Raw genomic sequence first — 6347 nt, forward strand, 5'->3', positions numbered from 1 at the left:
CCATTTCCCCCCAAGGGTATTTTTGCCCGCTGCACCAATGTGATTGGAGTCCACCTGTGGGTTGCTTTGAGGCCCTTCATAACCACTGTGCATCTCTGCAGATCAATGGTGGGACTGGCTGGATGACGACAGCTCGGTGTCGATACTTAGGCTTAGGCGGCAGAGAGGACTGAGATGGGACTGTAGTCCTCGACTCCCAAGTGACTCAGAGGGGGAAAGTAAGAATTTTAAATCTAACTTAGGGCAAATGTTCCTAAAAGGTTCAACTCCTTTATCTATTATAACAAGCCGGTCCAAAAAAAAGCATAAATGAGGAATAATTAAACTGAGTGAGAATTTAGAACTTTTCAAGTATTAGTTCTTACTTTCAAATGGGGAAAATGAGTCTTTAGAATTTTAAATAACTCACCGAAGCCTGTGGCCAAACATTAGTCTTTTAACTCCTTAATGAACATATTTCCTTCCAATCCACAACTAGGTGGCCTTTATTTTTCACATTTGACTTTATTATCTTGAGCCTTTCATTTTCATTGCCAAGATCGGAGCCCTATATTCCCCATAATCATTTGAGATCTGGACTCTGTCTGCAGTCTCTCCACACTACCAAAGCAGCCTGCATCTGCCACTGAATTCACACCCCTAAAACAACATTCTCTCAGTAACATGTTATGAGGTAGCTCCTCAGGGCATCCCCTCTTTGTTCCCAAGATGGTTGTCAGTGTAAAGCATAAAGAATAACAGGGAGCCTGATTTCCCTGGATGTTTTGAGGACATCGCTGGTACTCTGTGTGGAGATGCTTCCCATAGTCCCTGAGCTCCATTTTTCACTGGTGTGCTGTGGTGACAGGTGTGCTGCTGGTATTGACATCAGTCCTCCACCAAACTACACGAAGGTCTGATAGTGTGTTCGGAAGTCCCCACAGGCGGCAAGCACAGTGGAGACCTCCTCACTGTGGATAAGGAGGTGTTCTAACCTGGACATCTATTTCAACAGCCAGCGGCTGACACTCTGCCACCTTCACAGACAAGCCATTATGGAGTTGCTGAAGTCCTTTACGTTCAGTTGTCCAAGGACAAAGGTGCAGCCAAAGGTGGAATTGTTCAGAGTCAGGGTTACAGAGGTTGGGTGGGGCCTTCCTGCCAGCACAGCTCTAGGTAGCAGCCGGAAGTCTCCTTCTTCAGTGACAGGTATTTATCTCCAGAATGTGCCTTGTTAGTGGTGTCCGAAGTGGCTCAGTGGTAAATACTAACAATGCATGCACATTCTAAAAATTACTTTAAAAATTTGAATAAAATCCAATGGAATAGATTCTAAATCCATTCACATTTCCCCAAAACATGTCAATACAGACTTTGCCTTTCGAATCTTTGCTCCAACCACATTTCCAGTGAAGACTTCCTGGATGACCTAGTTGAAAATGATGGCACTCATTGTCCACCTTCCTTGCTTTTTATTTCTCAGTAGCATTTGCAGCCTCCTAAATGACTGGATTATTATTCTGTCTGTCGTGCCTCTCCTCTGTCTTCCCCCACTGGAATGCAAATGCCTTTAGAGAGGAGATTCTCCTCCGTGTTGCTCACAGACGTTGTCTCCAACTCTGCCTAGAACAGTGACCAGCAAGTAGCCACTCTGAGTCTTTTCTGAAGGAAGCAGAGTTTGTTTGTGGATTCTTTGTGGATAAGGCTGCCCACTTTAGTGTCATCCCCAGTTGTTGCAAATCAGGGCTAGCTCTGACCGATGTGGCTCAATTGGTTAGGTGTTGTCCTGCAAAGTGAAGGGTAACTGGTTTGATTCCCGGTCAGGGCACGTGCCTGGTTTGCAGGATTGGTCCTGGTTGGGGCATGTATGAGAGGCAACCCATCGATGTTTCTCTCCCTTTCTGCCTCCCTTCTCCTCTCTCTAAAAGTAAAAAAATGAAAATCTTTTTTAAAATGTTAAATCAGAGATACAGATTTTACTCGTTAGGAGTGTTCCTCACCTTTAGTAAGCGTGTGGTTGCTTACACTTTCTGGGAGCTGCCATCACTGGGTTGTCTCCCCACACCCCCACCTTTGGCTCTTCTCTTCACTTCCTCCTACTGGGATCTGCTTGATCTTGGGGATTTGCTGTGAGCAGCTTTTGCACTATTTCAGAGTCTGAAGATTATATGAGTCACCACAAATGGGGTTTTTGGGTTCCCCCACCCCTGCCTCTGGGCTTATTGTTGTCTCAGCCTTTGAAGAGGAAAAGGGGAAGTTCTGAGCCCATGCCTCAGGCCCCGGCCTCTGCCACCACTGCCAGCTCTTTGGGACCTTCCTTGAATTGTCTAAGTCTTTGGGGCCTGGAGCTGCCAGGACTGAAGGTGCTCTCTGAGAAGGATGAGTGAGACCCAGACCCCCTGGTCTCCATTTGTCTCCTGTGGGGCATTTTTGGCCCACCACCTTGCATATAAGGTCACCCAGGTATTCTGAGGGGCTCTGAAGCTCATACCTATGGGGTCCTCTCAGAGACTGGTTGTTTGGCCCTCCTCTGAGGTAGACATTTAGGCAAGGAGGTCATTCCTACTGGCCAGAGCAGTGCGGGATCACCCAGACTGAGCCACCAGCATGGCGTTGACATGTTGATTTGGGGTGATGCTCACATTGAACACAAGATGATTTTGGGGGTCTGGGCTACCAACAGTTTACCACCAACCCCTGGGCTTGAGCCACCTGTGTGGGCCTATGTCCATCTGTTTTGATCGTGGTGTCACCTCCTGTCTCTAGCACCTGAGGATGGCAGGCATGGTAGCAGATGTCCTCTACCCTGTAGTCCCCCTTGTCCCCCAGCCTTGGAATTCAAGGTGATAACCACCACTGCTGCTGGCTCTGTGCCCTGTGTCATGCCGTCCTTCAAGGACGGCTTTCAAGACTGAACACCAATGGGCCTTTTGACCAACATCCTGTCTTGCCTCCCATTAACGCGCTGACATTGTGCTCTCCCTGTCTTCAGCCGTGGTGATGAGGGAAAGACATGTCTTGCGGGAGTGGGACTGTGCCTCTCTCTTCATGCGTGGACTCCTCCCAGCCCTCCCCGCTGGTGGTGGAGTGCAGAAGACAAGGATTCAGTCAACATCCCAAGTTCCAATTCTAGGAATGCAGTGATTACCACCTTGAGTCCAAGAGAAGCCACAGCTAGAATATGCCTTATTCTACATGTATCCCATAAAATTCTCAATGGTAAGCTTAACAGAACCAGAAAACAAACACTGGTTCACATTTTCCTGCGTACTTTGGGGAACACTTGCATCAAGGAAGCACAGTACCAACCTCTGCGAGAGAGTCACTAAAGGCAGTGTGGGTGAGTGGTGCGACATCACAGGTGAAAATGTAACCAGCATTACATCCATGCTGTTAGGGAACGGGGAGGCAAGATCTATACTGTGTAGTATAAAACAGCTTCTGAAGAGTCATGTCCTTGTGATTAATTACAGCACCGCTACTATTTTCCCCTGGTGGGACATAAAAATTAACCAGGAGGAGTACCATGGACAAGATAGCACCCGGAGATATGGTTCCCGGGTTTGAGCAGGGAGAGAAGGTGCTTGGACCCTACAAATAATCTTTCAGTGCACCCACTGGACAGTAAACAATGCAGAAGGCTCTCTTCTCTACCCATCTCCATTCAGAAGTCACGAAACCTCACACATATCCATACATTTGGAAACCACTTAAAATCAAATTATTTGTACAGACAGAAGCTCTGCACTGTCAAAAATCTTTTTCCGGGGGCCTGTACACCGTAGAGCAGCTCTGAGAAGGAGAACGTCCTGGCTTGTGCAGCCGGAACAAACATTGCTTCTTAATTCTTGGTGGCACAACGACTTGTTTCAGTTTCAGAGTAAGTCACTGGCAGCAGGACGATTTGTCTCAAGTGCTAATTGACAGGTAATGCGGGGAAATTCAGGGGTAAAACTGATGGGTCTGATAGACTGATGGATGGCAGAGAGGAGGGGCATTGGGGGATTGGTGAAAAAAGTGAAGGGATTAAGTAAGAAGTACAAAATGGCAGTAACAAAATCCTCCTGGGGCTGCGAAGCACAGCATAGAGCATGTAGTCAATAATGTCGCAATAACTGTGTTTGGTGCCGGGTGGGTACTGGCGACGTTGGGCAGAGCATGTTGTAAAGTATATGATTGTCTAACCACTATGCTGTACACCTGAAGCCAATGCAAAATAGTATTGAGTGTAAACTATAATTGAAAAATAAAATAAAAATTAAAAATTGATGGGTCTGACAGATTGGAACAGGCAAATTCTAGTGGCACAATATTATAAGGTTGTTGGAAGTTCCTCTTATGGCTTTAAGAAAAAATTGAAAGGAGAAGAGTCATTTCTTATTATATGTTTCATTGTGTTAAAGCACCGCATTAAGTTCTGTTCTCCGCACAGAGGAAGTGAGATCCTTAGTTGTGCCTAGGAACTTTGTAAACCTAACAACCTGAAGTGTCTGAGTTCCTTAAAGCAGTACCTTTGGCCCCAAGAAAAAATAAATCAGAAAAAGATACTAGAAGAAGCTGCACTAGGCTAGATGTACTAGTCCGTGAGGAATAACTTCTTTTCATTCCTTCTAGCCCTGAGGCCACCCAGCAACCCATCAGCCCTCAACCTCCTCCTAGTTCCTTTATTTCTGGAAAAACGATGAACAGCTTTCCTTGATGCTGTTTTTACTATGCTGGCCTTGTATGTTATGGTACACATTGCTAACCCTTCTTGAAGATTCTATGTACCAGTCACTGTTCTAAGGCTGTCACAAGTTATACTTGTTCATTTCCATGACTGTGGCTTAAATTTCATTCTTCTTCTCAGGCAACAGAGAAGGTACCCAAGGTATCAAAAAGTTAAGGTTTTCATGGCTGGTAAATGACAGAAATCCCAGGTTATAGAGCCTGCTTTCATTTCTGCTCTGCTGTCTTCCAGGAGCTTCATAATTAACTACTGTTTCATATTTATAGTTGCTGGAAATACTTGTTCTTGCTAAACCCTACTCTTGGAGGGAAGTACCTTTTCGAGAACCATCCTCATCAGTGTGTGACCCAAAGGCTGCCAGTCCTCACCAGCCTGTGGCTACAAAGGAGGCACATCAACATCAATGACACCAAATTCTTGTCTTTGCCCCACCTGCTTAAGCAGCACTTTTGGCCCTCCTGCAAAGGTCCCCTAGAATACTTCTGCAAGAGCCCAAGGAGCCTCGCTGTGCTCTCATACTACACTGTCAGCTGCACTCACTGTGGGGGCCACCATGGTTTATTTCACTTCCGTTACCTCAGGTGGCTAGACCTGGGACCTTGCAAGGTCCTTGAAAGAGCCTCGCACTATTGGCATTGCCAAATGAAGGTGCCTTCTGGAGGGTGCTAGCGTCCAGGCTAATGATGCTATCTCTCAGTAATCCCCAATTTGCTTATACTTATGATGGGAGCCCTGCTGAGTTCCACGTAGTGGTTCCACGAGAGGTTCAATACTTCTCTCCTCAAAGCTGATGTTAACATCTCAGCATCCCAGAGCTGCGGGGCTGGGATGGAGAGTCTCACTGAAACAGCAAGCCCAACGCCACAAATCACCAGGGACATGCAAATCAAAACCACAACAAGATACCACTTCGTGCCTGTTAAAATGGCTGTCATCAAACAGGCAAGAGCTTGCACATGTTGGTGAGGATGTGGAGAAAAAGGAACTCTTGTGCACGGTTGGTGGGAATGGAAGTTGGTGCAGCCAACAGTAGGGATATTCCTCAACAAAATTAAAACTAGAACTACCATACAATCCAACCATCCCACTTCTGGGTATTTATCCAAAGAAAAAACAGCACTAATTCAAAAGAAAAGTGCATCCATATGTCATTACAGCATTATTTATAATAGCCAAAATATGCAAATAATCTAAGTTGCCCATCAGTGGATGGTGGATAAAGAAGTGTGTACACACACACATACACACACACACACACAATGGAATATGACTCAGCCATAAAAAAGAATAAAATCTTGCCATTTGTGACAACATGGATGGGCTTTAAGGACATTATGCTAAGTCAAACAAGTTAGACAAAGACAATGCGCTATGAACTCACTCATATGTAAACCTAACACAAGCTGAGCCGGAGTCTGACACAAGGCTCAGACTCAAAACACAAAGAACTCCTGCCCCGCAAACCAAGCCCATCGATGCGGAGAACAGACTGGTGGTTGCCGGACATGGGAAGTGGTGTGTGAGTGTGTGGGTATGGGTGTGAAGGGGATCAAAAGATACACATTTCCAGTTATAAATAAGTCGTGGGCGTGTGACGCACAGCTTGGAAACTACAGTTAATAATATCATATGGCATATT

Source organism: Desmodus rotundus, chromosome 4 (assembly GCF_022682495.2).
Source record: "Desmodus rotundus isolate HL8 chromosome 4, HLdesRot8A.1, whole genome shotgun sequence".
Classification (NCBI taxonomy): Eukaryota; Metazoa; Chordata; class Mammalia; order Chiroptera; family Phyllostomidae; genus Desmodus; species Desmodus rotundus.